Raw genomic sequence first — 16110 nt, 5'->3', positions numbered from 1 at the left:
CAATTCTCCTGCCTCAGCCTCCCAAGTAGCTGGGACTAGAGGCACACACCACCACATCCAGCTAATTTTTGTATTTTTAGTAGAGATAGGGTTTCACCATGTTGGCCAGGATGGTAGCGATCTCTTGACCTCGTGATCCACCAGCCTCGGCCTCCCAAAGTGCTGGGATTACAGGCTTGAGCCACCATGGCTGGCCGCAAGTGCTATTTTTAATCATTCTAAGACCAATAGTGATCAGTCATTAGCCATACCTGTGTGATTATATAGATACTTTAATGACAGGCCTGTCTGTCTTGACATAATCCTTTGATTATATACATACTTGACCTTGACAATTAATCCCACAAAATGTTACTTCTTTTTTTCACTTAGATGTAAAATAATTGTGGCATCTTGACTATAATATGTCTGTTGCCCAGATCTACCATAAATGGTGGCATATCTTTCCCTTGTTTTCCCCTTCATACTTTTGAATTATAGTTACTAGCAATTAACTGTCTATGCTATTTGGTCTTACGGCACAGATTTTTAAATTTTTAAAACAAAACAACCAAACTTTAACATTCATAGAATTTCAAAACTCCTGGTATTTCTTCTGGGGCTTTCTAACCATTTTATATTTTGCTATTTTTCACTTATGTAACTTTTCCTACTTTCTCTATAACACAGAATATCCCTGAGAGAAAAATAAACTTCAAACATACCATGTATCATGAAGATGGTTTGTCTGGCAACATTCCTGCAAGAACATTTACGGAAGTCCTCTGCTTTTATCTATTTGTGTACATTTTAAAAGAGTAGCTCATATGCTCTATTTCAGAAGTGTCTTATGGTAATGGCACAACTTGTGTTATTATTTACTTCATCTGGAAAGGAAAGTGTGAACAAATAAACCCAGTGGGTCTCTTCTCCTTGGTGAGAATCTCATCTAATTTATTTTTTAAATTTAATTTAATCACTGGCCTGATACCAGAATCCAAAAATCTATAGTTTATCCACCAGACATGTTTAATGAGTATTTCAAAGACAATTATGGATTGCTAAAATGTTAATTTTAATTTTTAAAATGTGAAATTATGTTGGCATTATAGAAAGTTGACAAAGCATATTATCAATTTTATAATTTCATAATATATTCCTACACAAGTGTACAGAAACAGATTGGGCTAATATTTTTAAATGGGAGATCATGATTTAGGCTTTCAGAGCTTGCTTACTATTATAGTGTAATCAACACTCCTGTTCATTAGAAATGCAATAACAGTGAACAATTCATGTGCATACTTTAAAAATTGAGCAAGTCTCTTTGAATATGATAGAGAGTCTAGTGAAGCATTATTTTTAACATAATTTCAATCTAATCTTTTTTATATAACTTTAAAGGATATTAACAGTTTATTTTATTTTCATATGCTTTTGATCGCAAAAGTTAACATTATCTCTGTACTGCCATTATAGCCCTAAGGTGTAAAATTAGAATGATGTTTTTTTTCAAGAACTGGAAATAATGAGAGTCAGGACAAAGAGGTTTTTCTAATTTCTAGCTTATACTACCGTCTATCTAGTTGCTAACACATGTCATTCAATATTTCTCTCAATGGTCCTTTTGTTTTCTGTCATTTTTTTTAACCGCCATGCCAACCAGTTCTATAGTTGCAACTAACATTTTAAAAATTGATATTCAAATGTATCATTTCTCTTAATAATGAATAGATAATGTATTCTTTGATATGACACTAATCTGTCCTTTCTTACAGAGCTGTTTTATGAAATAATTTAATCATATTTGCACATACTTTACATGTATGAGCAGGTACAAAGAAAGAGACAGACAGGCAGGAATGCCCTCATTTTGTGGATTCTGACACCCCAGAAAGATAATAAATTCTCTTTGGCCAAAAATCCTCTTTCACCTATTCTAAGATCAACCCAGTCACCATAGAACCTTGTATAAAGTATGTTTTAGTAATTTTCATTTTATCATACTTTTTAGTATGATAAGTTAAATTGAGAAGTCTGAGAGAAAAATGCAAGAAATATTTTGAATTTCTTAACTGTACTTCGCTTATGTTAATGGTTAAATGGTTTTTTGTTACCAACATTTATTGACCTTTATAGTTATTATTAAATTTTGCCAGCAACAGATATTCTACTATTCTAAATATTCATTTTATAATGTTAACTATTAGAGACACCTAATAATTAATGGTATGAATGTAACGGGCATAAGTATGTAGAAGTATATTCAGTATACTGTGACTTATGAATACTTTTTTCAAAGTTTTTCATTGACTCGTGATGTTATGTCTGGGCCTCAGTTTCTGTGCCTATGAAGAGAAAATCTTCTTTAAATCATTGGTTTTCAACCTGTGTTTCAAGGAGTTTCACAGAAGCCTCAAACTCTGATGCAAAGGTTACCAATACCTATGAGCAGATTTTGGACCGTGAACCACTTATTTTAGCTTTAATCTTGCACTTGCTTTCTGTGTGTTTTACAAACTGAATCTTTGCTTAAAGTTTTGTTATTGGAAAGGAATTTGAATATAAATATATTTACAACTATAGCATATGGTTATTCCAGTTCTGGAATATGTTTTTATAACTTACTAAGTCAACTCAACTATGCAGTCATCCCCTAAAACCCTTTCTCTAGCTTCTCATATTTTGCTCTACTGAAGTCCTCTAGACTCAATCTAAGCTCCTTTAGCAAACATTTTTTCTGAGGTAAGAAATGAATTGATAGTGCTAAGTCCTCTTTCATGTCCTATATCTCTTATTTATCTCTTTCCTTTTTGCCTTTCTTCAGGTCTAATACTTTCTGTTTACCTTAGCTTTAGGCCTAATCTTCTCTATGACAGGTAAGTATCTGTCTGATTCCAGGTTATTCATCACTGCTTGGCTTTCTTGGTAAAGTGTTCTGTCTGCCCATAGTCAAGGTATTTACAAACCATTATGAAAGTCTTCACAATGGTAGAATTTGTCATGTTTTCTATTTATAGGTCAATAGTTTTCCTATCACCTGTATTGCATTAGGCGGTGAATCCTAAACCAGGTTTCAATTCCATTGTCCACTCACCTTACTCTTTCTTTCTTCTGTGTGGCTTGTCTCAGACCTCACTCTTAAATCTTAAAATATTAAAGATTCCATATAAATGAAATTTCAAAGCCTACTAGATTCAACTGTTGGTAAATGGTTATCCTCCAAAAACACAGTTCCAGTCTGGTTATCAGGGAAATATCAGAAACATCCCAGTTGATGAACATTCTACTAAAACCCTGACCAGCATGCCTCAAAACTGTCAAGAGCATCAAAAACCTCCTTGGAAAGTCTGTAAAACTGCCATAGCCAAGAGGAACCCAAGGAGACATGGTGGCTAAATGCAATTTGGTATCTTGGATGGGATCCTGGAAAAGAAAAGTTCCCTTAGGCAAAAATGAAAAAATTTGAATAAAGCATAAATTTTAATAATCATGTATCAATATCAGTTCATTAATTGTAATAGACACACCATGTGAATACAAGTTGTTAATAATATAAGAACCTGAATGTGAGATACATAGAAACTGTACTGTCTTCACAATTTTTTTGTAAAATATAAAACTGTTATTAAATAAAATATTCATTAAGAAAAAAACCTTCTAATATGCAACCAAGGAAAAGAGAAAGGGATGTGTAAGCATCTTAGAGGTAGAATTCCGCATAAGCGGATGAATGGCTGAAGAAGACAGGAGATGAGTAGCCTAGTTCGGTTAAAGATGTGGCTAACATTTAAATTCCACAAAGTAGCTAAACATACAATTCACAGTAAAATGCTTTAAAGGTGGATAGAAAAAAAAACAATATAAAACAAAATACAGAGAATTTTCTCATAGTTCACAGAGCTGGTGGCTGGGCTGTAAGTTACAAAGAGACCCCCAGATTCACACTAGTGCTCAGATCAATAGCCTCGTCTGAGGAAGGGATTATTCTAATCCTGCTCCCACAACATTTTAACTGAGCAGTGAACTATATCTCACTAAAGCTACAACAAAGATGTGGTAGCCTGCAGAACAAGAGGGATGATTTCTCTGGTGTTTGTATTATTTAATTCATTTTGGCTCTTCTTTGCACAAAAAGCTTACTTAGCATTACAGAAATAATGAAGCACATGAAAAAGCATCAATATGTGACCCATGGTCAAGAAAGAAAACGTCACGTGTACATAAAGCCCAAATGTTCATGTTAGCAGTGACTGTAAAGTAACTGTGGTATATATATGGTATAAGATGGGGGCAGCAGCAAGGAGGTATGTTACAAAAGTAATTAAAAGAAAATAAAGAAAAAGCACTATATTTGAAATAAAGAGTACATTATTTCTCAAAGTTGATTTTTAAAACATTAATTTACAGATCCAAAAAGCTTCACAAATCCTAAATAAAATAAACATAAAGATATACACAACTAAACACATTATAGTCAACACACTGAAAGATAAAACAAAGCAACAATCTTGGAATCAGAAAAGGAAAATCAGCTAACTATACATGTCAGTTCTCACCACTTCTATTCAACATTGTACTAAGTAACCAGGCCAGTGCCATAAGACAATAAAGCAAGACAAAAGGTGGTATATAGATCGAAAATGAAGAAGAGCAACTACCTTTACTCACGGATGACTGGTCCTAAATGCAGACTATCCTGAAGAACCTCCAAAAAACTTGTTAGAACTAATAAATGAGCTTAACAAAGTCACAAGGTGCATGATCAACATACTAACTTAACTGTTTCTATATGGTGACAAAAATAATGTGAAAAATAAAGAAGTTCAAATTACAACATGAAACAGCAAAAAGCTATGAATAAATTTAATAAAATATGTACAGTACCTGCACAATGAAAACTATAAAACATGATGAGAGCAATTAAATAATGTCTGAATGAATGGTGAAGCATACAAAGTTAATGAACTGGAGGATTCAAGTTTTTGAAAAGGGCAGTTTCCCCAAAGAGACATGTAGATTCAATGTAATCACAGTCAAAATTTTTTTTTTTAATTTTTGAATAGGCTTTTGCTTTTTGGAGAAATTGTTAAAGGAATCCTAATGTTTACATAAAAATGCAAAGAAGCTAGAATAGTGAAACAATATTGAAAAAGACCAACTTTATGGAATTCAAAACTTTATAAGTTAGATCAATTAAGACATTGTGATATTATGTCTGTTATCTATAAACATAAAATAAACAGAACAGAATTCTGAATCCAGAAATAAACCCATGTTTGTGGTCACTTGATTTTTATAAAAGGTGTCAAAGGAACTCAGTGGGGAAAATAATAGGCTTTCAATAAATGGTGTGAGGACAGGATGTTTATACACGTACACCCCTCTGAACTTAGAACCTTACCTCACATCATACATAAAAATGAAATATGAATGGATTGTAGACCTAAATTTAAATGGTACACAATAAAACTTATAGAAAATCTTTGTGAATTTGACTTAGGCAACGATGTATTAGATATGACCTCAAAAGATATCTATAAAAGATAAAATGATAAATTCGATTCCATTAAACTTTCTTTAAAAAGTCTACTTTTCCAAAGACTATTAACAAAATGAAAATACAAGCCACAGACTGAGAGAAAATGTTTGTAGATCATGTATCTATCAAAGATTTATGCCAGGAATGTATAATGAACTTTCAAACTCAAAATCAGAAGGCAAAACCCAATTAAAAATGGCCTAAAATTTTTAACAGATATTTTACTAAAGATATACAGGGGGATGTACCTATATACAAATGGCTAATAAAAACGCTAAAAGAGGCTCACTGTCATTAATTATTACAGAAATTCTTATTAAAATCATCATGAGAGACCGCCTCACACCTATTAGAGTGACTATAATAATAAAAAAGAGGTGATAACAAGGATTGCCAAGGAATTTCAGGAAATGGAGCTCTCAAATCCTGTGAGCAAAAGAAGTATAATGGGACAAACTTCTAAGAAAAGTTGCTTTAATTGTTTAAACATATATTTATATCCAGCAATTTGACTCATAGATATCTACCTAAGAGAAATGAAAATATTTGGACACACAAAATTTGTATGCAAACATTATAGCTGTCTTAACTGAATGGAAAAACAAATTTTGAAATACTTATACAATAGACTACCATTTAACAATTAAAAATAAGCTACTGACTCATAGAGTAAGATGAGTTTTAAAAGCATGATGTTTAAGATGATGACGCAAAAGACCATATTTCATATGATTACATTTCTACAAAATTTTCAGAAAAGATAAATCTGTAGAAACAGAAATCAGATTAGTGTATGCTTAAAGATGGTGAGAGAGAGTATTGACTACAAATGAGCATGTGAAAATCTTTAGTTTACTAGAAAATTCTAAAACTAGATTGTGCTGATGGTTGCACAACTGCACAAATTTACTAAACTCATTGAACTGTAAAATTACAAAAGCTAAATTTTATGGTATACAAATCATATTTAAGTTGTAAAAATTATCCTCTAATAATTCAAAATGTAATCACATATGTTAGGGAAAGAAAGTTCAATGTCTTTTATGTCCTCCGAGAAAGATACGAGTTTGGAGGTGTTAGCAGATAATCGTTACTGTGAACTAATTTGGGGGGCTTGATTGTAAAATGAATTGTTTGGAGGCAAGGTGGGGAAGTTGAGAGCAATACAAACCCTTTCTGATTCTTTTACGTTTTGGCCCTTTAAGAGTTGTATATAACCAAATTTACAATGAACACTTTATTAGTCTCTACGGTTGCCCTATCAAAATACCACAGACTGGGTGACTTCAATAAATAAGTTTATTAACTCATCATTTTGAAGGCTAGAAGTCTGAGATGAATGGTCAGCAGGATCCGTTTCTTCTAAGGCCTGTCCTTGGTTTGTAGATGGATCTTTACTCTGTCTTAACCCGGTTTTCTTTCCGTGTGTGTCTGTGTCCAAATTACCTCATCTTATAAGGCATTAATCCTAATGACTTCCTTTCTATTTAATTACCCTTTTGAAGACCTAGATCTCCAAATACAGTTACATTCTGAGGTGCCAGGAAATAGAAGTATATAACATGATTTTAAGTGATATTAATATCACAATGATGCCCAAATGTATCTCACCAGCCAACACTGGCCACTTTATCAAGCATCCAAACTCAACATGTCCCAAACTGAACTCCCCCTAAAACCGGTATCTTGTCTGCATTCTCCAACTCAGTAAATGTCAACACCGTTTTCCAGTTGCTTAGGCAAAGGACTTTGAATTGATCTTTGACTCCTTCCCTCCTCACATCCAATTCAGAAGCACATCAAAATATATTCAGAATCTGACAATACTACAGTAATTATTTTATCTCTGCCATCATCTTCTTTTTCTTGGATATTAATAATAGTTTCTTCTTGCCTGTTCTGCTCAGTGATTTTTCTCGCCTTTGATCTTTTCTAAATATAGGAGACAGAACGATCCTGGTAAAAAGTCAGAGGTTTTCATCTCATTTACAACAAACCTAAAGTCCTTCTAAATGTTTATAAACTATCTCCGAGATAATCTACTACAATTTTCCCTCTGTTCCTATCACCAGCCTACTTGTTGACTCAAAGTAATTAGTGTCACTTCTTGACTCAGAGCCTTTGCACTTGTTGTTCCAAGTGCCTAGAACTTTTTCCCTAGATAGACTTCCTGTTTATTTTCAATTTTCTATTCAAATATAACTTTGAGAAGCCATCTCTGTTTCATATTATTTTTAATGTGAAAAACACTTTCCATTTCATTTCTCTATGACACTTATCACCATTGAACATATCACATATTTTACGTGTTTATTGCGAATCTCTTTCCACTTCAAAGTGGATTTCAGAGAACTAGGTATTTTTTGGTGTTTGTTTATTTGTTGTTTATTGTTAAACCAACATTGGCAAGAAAAGTGTCTGGCACATATAATTGCTTAGTAAATATTTGTTGAATGAATAAATAGATGGATGGAGACTACATGGTGGAGTTTAAATCACATCACTGTTCCATTCCAGCTCTAATTCTTTCATTTAATATTTGCCTGGAACTTACTAACCTAGAAATTGGAGTTGCAAATATCAACATTATAAAGTCTCTACCTTTAAAGAACTCTCATATTAGTGAGGGATAATTTTTAAAAACAATTGTTATAATAAGATATGGAAGATTCTAGCAAAGAGGCAAACATTGGATGAGATCAGCCAGATTGAGCCTTGAAAGACAGGCGAAACATAAATGAAAGCATGGATATATGAGGGGTGATTGAAATGGTAGAAGCGGCATGAATAGAAGCCTGGGGTTGAAGGCTGAGGGAGGTTCAAAGGCCTCCACTGTGCAGAAAGGAGGAAGTAGAGAATAACAGTCACCCGACCTGAGGCAGCAGTGGCGTTCAGAGTTTTTTTTTATTAAATCTATGTGGTTCATCCTATTTTCGGATATGAGTGCCCTAAATAATTTAGAGTTGCACATATAATCCCTTCAAAATATTAAAGTTTCAACACTAGAATATCTAAATTTCTTTGTAAGAAGAAAAACTATGTTTTGAAACTAGAAGAAATCAGAAAAATATCATTAAAAGTACTCTTTCCAATTTCCCTAGAAATACTTTGGTAAAGAAGTTAATTTTTTCATAAGAGTACCATATGTGACACATAATATATATGTGTCATATTTGTCATATCAAATTTGAAACGTTTTGTAAAATGACAGAATTACAAGCCTTTGGATTCTTAATAAATGCTTTTAGATAATGATCTATATGAGAGAGATAATACAAAATTTCTTTTCATCATTAAACTAGGAGTCATTAATTCCTTGTCGCTTATTCAAAATTAATCTCCCCAGTACCTCCTCCAACCCCAAGTTTGAATCAGAATCTCAGAGATGGGGCAAAGAGTCAGAATTTTTAGCAATTTTCCTATTGATTTGTATACAGAAAAAGTTTTAGAATTTTGGCTTTGCAGGCTCTAGGTTATGTGCATATGTAAGAGAGAATGAAAAACGGCATATATACTGGAGCTGAAAGACAGTTTTGCTGTTTTTGTTTTCCCCCTTCACCTTCTACAAGATTATCTGCTACAAAACCATCGTTGATAAGCAATACAGCCTTGATTATTGAGGCATCTTTTAGATCAAGGATTCAGTCTTATATTTCTTTTTATGGTTATGGCCTGCTTTAGTAGATTGCACACATAATAGGTGGTTAGTAAAAAATAATTTTCATAATTTCTTCTAAATCTTAATAACTTGTATTTTAAAGTCTTTTTCTCTATTTTAGTTATTGCTGATCTTAAAGAGCTTCAATGCTCTATTTTCTCCCAGAATTTATATCACTTGACAATTGTCATCATTCTCAGCAAACTGACACAAGAACAGAAAATCAAACACCACGTTCTCACTCATAAACTGGTGTTGAACAATGAGAACACATGGACACAGGGAGGGGAACATCATACACTGGGGTCTGTTGAGAGTTGGGAGACTAGAGGAGGGACAGCGGAGGGTGGGAAGATTAGGGAGGGATAACTTTGGAGAAATGCCTGATATAGGTGATGGGGCGATGGAGGCAGCAAACCATGGCATGTGTCTACCTATGAAACAACCGTGCAAGATCTGTCCATGTACCCCAGAACTTAAAGTACAATTTAAAAAAAACATGGTGAAACTCCATCTCTACTAAAACATACAAAAATTAGTTGGGTGTGGTGGCAGGCACCTGTAATCCCAGCTACTTGGGATGCTCAGGCAGGAGAATTGCTTGAACCCAGGAGGCAGAGGTTGCAGTGAGCTGAGATTGTGCCATTGCACTCCAGCCTGGGAGACAGAGCAAGACTCCATCAAAAAAAAAAAAAAAAAAGGAATTTAAAGCCCAGAGATGTTAAGTAATCTGTGTCAGAACACACAGCTAGTAAATGGTAGAGACAGTCTGATTCCAGAGCAGCCATGGCACATATCCTTTTATAGTTATCTGTGTTTCTATATCTCTTTGTCCTTATTTTTATATGCTTTTTTTATTCTCTCTTTTGAGGAGGATAATTGGATTTTTTAAATTCTGTTTTCGTTCCCTTTGCTGGATTGGGATTTGTATGATCTCTTTCTACTCTTTTCGTGGATCATTAGGACTTCCATCATAAATATTTCCTTTAGCCAGGTCCAAAACCAGAAATAGTATCTTAACACCACTTTCAGACAATTCATGTATCTTAGAAGATGTTAACTTCATCACCCGTCTTAATGTAATTTTTGTTTACTCCTTTTATTCAAGAGTTCCTTTTGTTTCTTATCCTCACAGACACATTTTATTGTCATACTTCTTAATATTGCCATTTTGATTAGTGTGGCAACATTCTTATTGTTTTAATGAACATTTTCCTGAGGACTAGTAAAAGAAAACATATTTTTTATGATTTTTCGGCATTCAAATTTCTTCTGTGGATTCTTCAACAATTATTTTCAGGTTTCTAATTCTCATTGGTTAATAAGATTTATTTATTTACTAAAGATACAAATCAATTTTAAGTTTTATGCTTTACAAATGTCTTCGTTTAAATCGCTGGCTCAGTTTTTACTTTATAGATGTTATTTGGAGAGATTGAATTTTCATTTTTATTTAATAAGATTCATTAAAAATATTCATTAAACAAAAAAACATAAAAAGAAACAATAGAAAAAAATATTCATTAAGAACATTCTTATTGTTTGTATTTCTGAGTCTTATTTAAGAAATCCTTCCATTCATCTAAGTTCATAAAACAAATCTCCCATCTTTTATTCCAAAAGTTTTTCATTTTAAAATTCATTTTTTAATCTCTCTGGAATTTAAGTTTATGCTTAATATGAGGTGGCGATCAAGTTAATTTAGTTCTCCATATGAGTAACTGTAGTTCAATCAGATTTATTTATGAGTTCACCTGTTTCTCCCTTAGTGCTTTCCCTCAAAGCTCTATGAATAGAGATTTTTGTTTCTGGTTCCTCTATTCTACTCCATTGCTCTATTTTCCAGTCACATGGTCGTTTTCACTGCAGGTGTGTATGTGTGACACTTTATACAAAATCTTGATATTGGAAGGGGGTCTACCCTCCCCATACATTTTCCTTTTAAAAAATAAAATCTAGAATCATTTTGTAAAGTACTACAGAAGCATTATGCAATTTAAATTAACATTGAGTTTCCTGGCTAAATTGGACAGGATGGATATAATTTCAAAAATAGGAACATGATACATCTCAATATTTATTTTGGAATATATTAAAGTCTTTCGATAAGGGTTCCTACTTTTAATAAATCTTACATTTTTGTTGTTAGATTTATTTCTAGCTAATTTTGAACTTTTGTTGCTACTGAAAATATCTTGGGGCTGAGCACAGTGGCTCACATCTGCAATCCTAATGCTTTGGGAGGCAGAGGTGGGGGGACTGCTTAGCCCAGGAGTTCAAAACAAGCCTGGGCAACATAGCGAGACCTCATTTTTACAAAGCAATTTTTTAAAAAATTAGCCAAGCGTGATGGCACATGCCTATATTCACATCTACTCAGGAGGCTGACATGGGAGGGTCACCTGAGACCGGGAGTTCAAGGCTGCAGTGACCAGTGATGGTGCCACTGCACTCTAGCCTGAGTAACAGGGCGAGATTCTGTCTCAAAAAAATAAAAAATAAATCACAGTCTGGGAGCGGTGGCTTACACCTGTAATCCAGCACTTTAGGAGGCTGAGGCAGGTGGATGATTTGAGATCAGGAATTGGAGACCAGCCTGGCCAACATACTGAACCCTCATCTTGACCTAAAAATATGAAAAAATTAGCTCGGTGTGGCAGCACACACCTATAATGCCAGCTACTCAAAAGGCTGAGTCATGAGAATTGTTTGAACCTGAGAATTGGAGGTTGCAGTGAGCTAAGATTGCACCAATGCACTTTAGCCAGTGCAGCAGAGCAAGACCCTGTCAAAAAAACACAAAAACACAAAATAACAAAAAACTCATATATAGTTTAAATTTTTTTTTTTTTTTTAATTTTTAAAGTTTAAAAGGAAATGGCTCACACCTGTAATACCAGCACTTTGGGACGCTGAGGCAGGGGATCATAAGGTCAGGAGTTCAAGACAAGCCTGACCAATACGGTGAAACCCTGTCTCTACTAAAAATACACGAATTAGCTGGACCTGTATTCCCAGCTACTCATGAGGCTGAGGCAGGAGAATCACTTGAACCCAGGATGTGGCGGTTGCAGTGAGCCAAGATTGCACCACTGCACTCCAGCCTGGGCAAAAGAGCAAGATTCCATCTTAAAATAAAAAAAAAATTAAAAAACAAAAATTCCATTTTCTCTTATTTCTGTTGTGTAAGACTCATTAGAATTGTTATACCCTCTACCCTAGTGAGTTAGAAGGAAAGCGCCACACTCTGAGTTTCAATTGAGAGTCCTTTATTGCCAGTGACCGAGAGGCAGCTCATGAGCAAAAATCTCTCGGCCCCCACTAGGGCAATGTGATTTCTTTTGATACCCAGTCTAGGGGAAAGGGGAGGGGGAGCCTAGCTGAAGCAGAATTTTACAGAAGCAGAACAAGCAGGTTAGAAGAGGAAAGCTGGTAACCAGGAGGCAGGAGCGGTCCCATAATTGTTGGTTACCAAGGGGGGTATTCACAACAGCCGGGGCACTTTGCCAAGCAGGATGTGATTACAAAGGTTACAAGGTGTGGGAGACAGCATGACCCAGCTGTGCACCCGAAGGAGAATGGCGGGGGGTGGGGAGAGGCTAAGATGGGGTTTGTTAGGTTCACATCTAAGATGGAGCCTGTAGGCTCACATCATAATCACTAATGTTAACACTTTCTATCTAGAAAGAGTTTTTGTTTTTGTATAGATAATTGTAAGAATTGTAAATATCGTTTTGCTATTTGTTCCATTTTTATCATTTTATATTCATTTCTTATGGCATTTATTAGGATATCTTTGTGACATTAATTTGTCTTATTTGCTGCCATTAATAGTGATATCACTAACTTTTCATCATTAAATGCAACGTCTGTTGTGGGTCTTTGTAATATATGTATTTTGAGTGAAATAAAATTGCTTTAAGAAAAAAAATCAAACAACAAGCTATCTCTAAAACCTAGCACTGCCAACATGAAAGGTTGATGAGGAAGCTCTGCTCCATCCAGGTTTTCAGAAACTCGGGTTGTCCCATCCTGCTGTTCCACAATACCCTATACCTGAGGTCCTCAGCCATTTCATGAATCCCTCTGGCCATCTAGTGAAGCTATGGCTCTGTCTCAAAATAATGCTTTGAAGTGCGTAAAATAAAATGTGTGTCATTAAAAGGACATGTAATTATAATTGCAAAGCAGTTTCGATACTGTACAGTTTCAAATACTTCTCTTTATGTAGTTTTTAGTTTACCTTCATTATTGAAGGAAATGCTGAATTGCAGTTAAAAACTCATAGCAATAAAGCTACAAGTTTCCACTCACAGATCCAAAATTCTATTCACAGAATTTGGGGTTCTCATAAGCCCCAGTTTAAGAATGCATACTGAAGGCATTGTAAATATTGTCATAGCTTCATAGCTTAATCTGTGTCCAAGCAAAGACAGCCTGTGAGAGGAACAACCAGTGTATCAATGCCTAAGGAGGAAGTGAAAGATGTAACTTCTAGTCACACTCTGCATTAGTCAGTGTTACCCAGAGAAACAGACTAGGAGAGACATATATATATATGTATGTTAGATCTATCTGTCTATCTATCTATCTATCTCTATCTAGATAGGTAGATATATCTAACAGAATAGGATATACGTATATATATGTATCTCCTCCATAATCAAATCAAACAATTCTTATAGTAAATCACTATGTTGAACAATGAGAACACATGGACACAGGGAGGGGAGCATCACACACTGGGGTCTGTGGGGAGGAATTAGGGGAGGGACAGCAGGGGTAGGGAGTTGGGGAGCCACAACATTGGGAGAAATGCCAGATATAGGTGATGGGGATGGAGGCAGCAAACCACATTGCCAAGTATGTACCTATGCAACAATCCTGCATGTTCTTCACATGTACCCAAAACCTAAAATGCAATAAAATATATATTAAAGATAATAATAATAAATCACTATATATATATAATATAATGTGTTAGAGTTATTTCTAGCTAATTAAGAACTTTTGTTGCTATTGAATCACATCAACTAATTCTTATAATACATCACTATAAATAGTTATGTATCATAAGTCACTATATACTAAGTATTTATTATATTATGTATATTATATATGTTAAATACTATATACTATTATTTTAAGTATTATAAGTGATTTATTATAAGTATCAGTCATGGTTCCCCTACTGTATATAAGACTGCATATAACTATATCTCAGACTATAAGCCCTAAGCTTCCAATTCCTGTATTAGAAAAAATGTTTTTATTATGAAATACAAGAAATAAATCTACCTTTCTATACAGTCCTTTTCATTTAAAATGATTGATCAAAATCTCACTATCCTTAATTTTCCATCAGGTGATGAATTAAAATAAAAATACTATCACTGCCTATCAAGAGCTATTTAGTGATGGGATGATATTAACCTTCCAGTTAGCTAATATCCAGTTTCCTTAGCTAGCTTTTACCTAGTTTTTAATTTACAGTAGTGTGGTATAAGAATGTATTTTGTTTTAATTATAAAAATAGAAAGACGGGATATATTACATAATTTCTAATAACGTGTTCCTAAATTATTTGTAAAGTTCATATTAAAATATCTTTGGAAAATACTTTAGAAAAATCAATACTTTGAAAACATCTTTTAACATTTTGAATTTTTAAAAGTAGGTTAGCTGTACTAATTGCTAGTTGTTTTCCTCACAGCATTTTGGAGACTTTTCAACATATTAAATGTCACAAAATGAGTGAAAGTTCCAAATCTCAATTTTAAAGCTGATGTGGTCCATCCCCTGTGAAGTTTTTCAGAGAACAGCTAACTCAGTCTCTAAATAATTCATCTATAATTCATAGTGTTTTCATTTGACGTTTTTCCTTTTGAAATTATTCTCCTGAGCTCCACTTCCCAATAGTGTACACACCGAGCACATGTGACTAAAATTAAAATTAAAATTAAATGAAATAAACTTAAAATGCAGTTCCTCAGTCACATTAGCCACATTTTGAGGTGCTCAATTGTCCTACGTGGCAGGTGGCTACCGTATTATGCAGTGTAGAAGAACATTGCTCTTACTGCTGAAAGTTCTATCAGGTAGTTCTGTGGAGAGGAGATTCTTTAATTAGAATTTCATCCATGTGTTCTATTAGAACTGTAACACTGACAGTAACAGAAACCATCCATGAGATAAACTAATTATGGAAATACACAATTTTTTCAGCAGCATTATTTTTCTTTTCTTTTCTTTTTATGATTCAGCCTTTGTAGAGACTGCCAAAAATTGCCAACGCCTACTATATTTCAAGTCGTCATGGCGGCGTATTGGGAAAAGTTTTCAATTAGCAATAATCGCACCTTGGCTAAACCTCATTGGCTATGATACTGCCACATCAGGAAACTGACAGGCTAAAATTAAAGTGTGCTTTTTCATTTCCTCAGTGATCTCCTTGCATTATTAAATTCCAGTTTTAGGTAAGATGTTCTTTCAAATCCAGATAATTTGCTCTATTTTCTTTATTTTTATAACAATCCAGAGTTTATTAATTTTGAGACATCGTTATACATTTTTGTGGAAGAAATGATTTATTCTAAGCTATATCCTATGGCAACAATTAACTATGCATTTATGAAAAACAAAAGGAAGAAAAATGAAGAAATAATTTCACAGTTTTTTCAAATGCTTATGTTGCATGTTTTAGGGAAGAGCTTGGACATGGATTACTATTTCATGGTTTAATGAACTTCCCTCTTAGCTAAATGTGAAGAATAATCATTTTCCTGTTAGTTGTACTTCTTCCCATTTACTTGATTTTTCCCTACTTATGAAATCATTCTTTCTTCTAGTTTTTCTCGCTTCTTTGACGAAAAAATTGATTCCCTTTCTTTTTTCTTATGGTGACAGATACCTGCCCCCCAAGCCATCACAA

General features: G+C 33.9%; 1 non-coding gene across 1 annotated transcript; it reads right to left on the bottom strand.

The window, feature by feature from the left end:
- Nucleotides 1-15442: 15442 nt before the first annotated feature.
- Nucleotides 15443-15583, bottom strand: LOC116530568. Its single transcript, XR_004260067.1, has one exon. It is a non-coding gene; the product is annotated as a U4 spliceosomal RNA (small nuclear RNA).
- Between the last annotated feature and the right edge of the window lie 527 nt (nucleotides 15584-16110).

This window comes from Sapajus apella, unplaced genomic scaffold, assembly GCF_009761245.1.
Source record: "Sapajus apella isolate SASKATOON/1434 unplaced genomic scaffold, GSC_monkey_1.0 scaffold67, whole genome shotgun sequence".
In the NCBI taxonomy this organism is placed as follows: Eukaryota; Metazoa; Chordata; class Mammalia; order Primates; family Cebidae; genus Sapajus; species Sapajus apella.
This window is presented reverse-complemented; position numbering and strand designations above follow the sequence as displayed.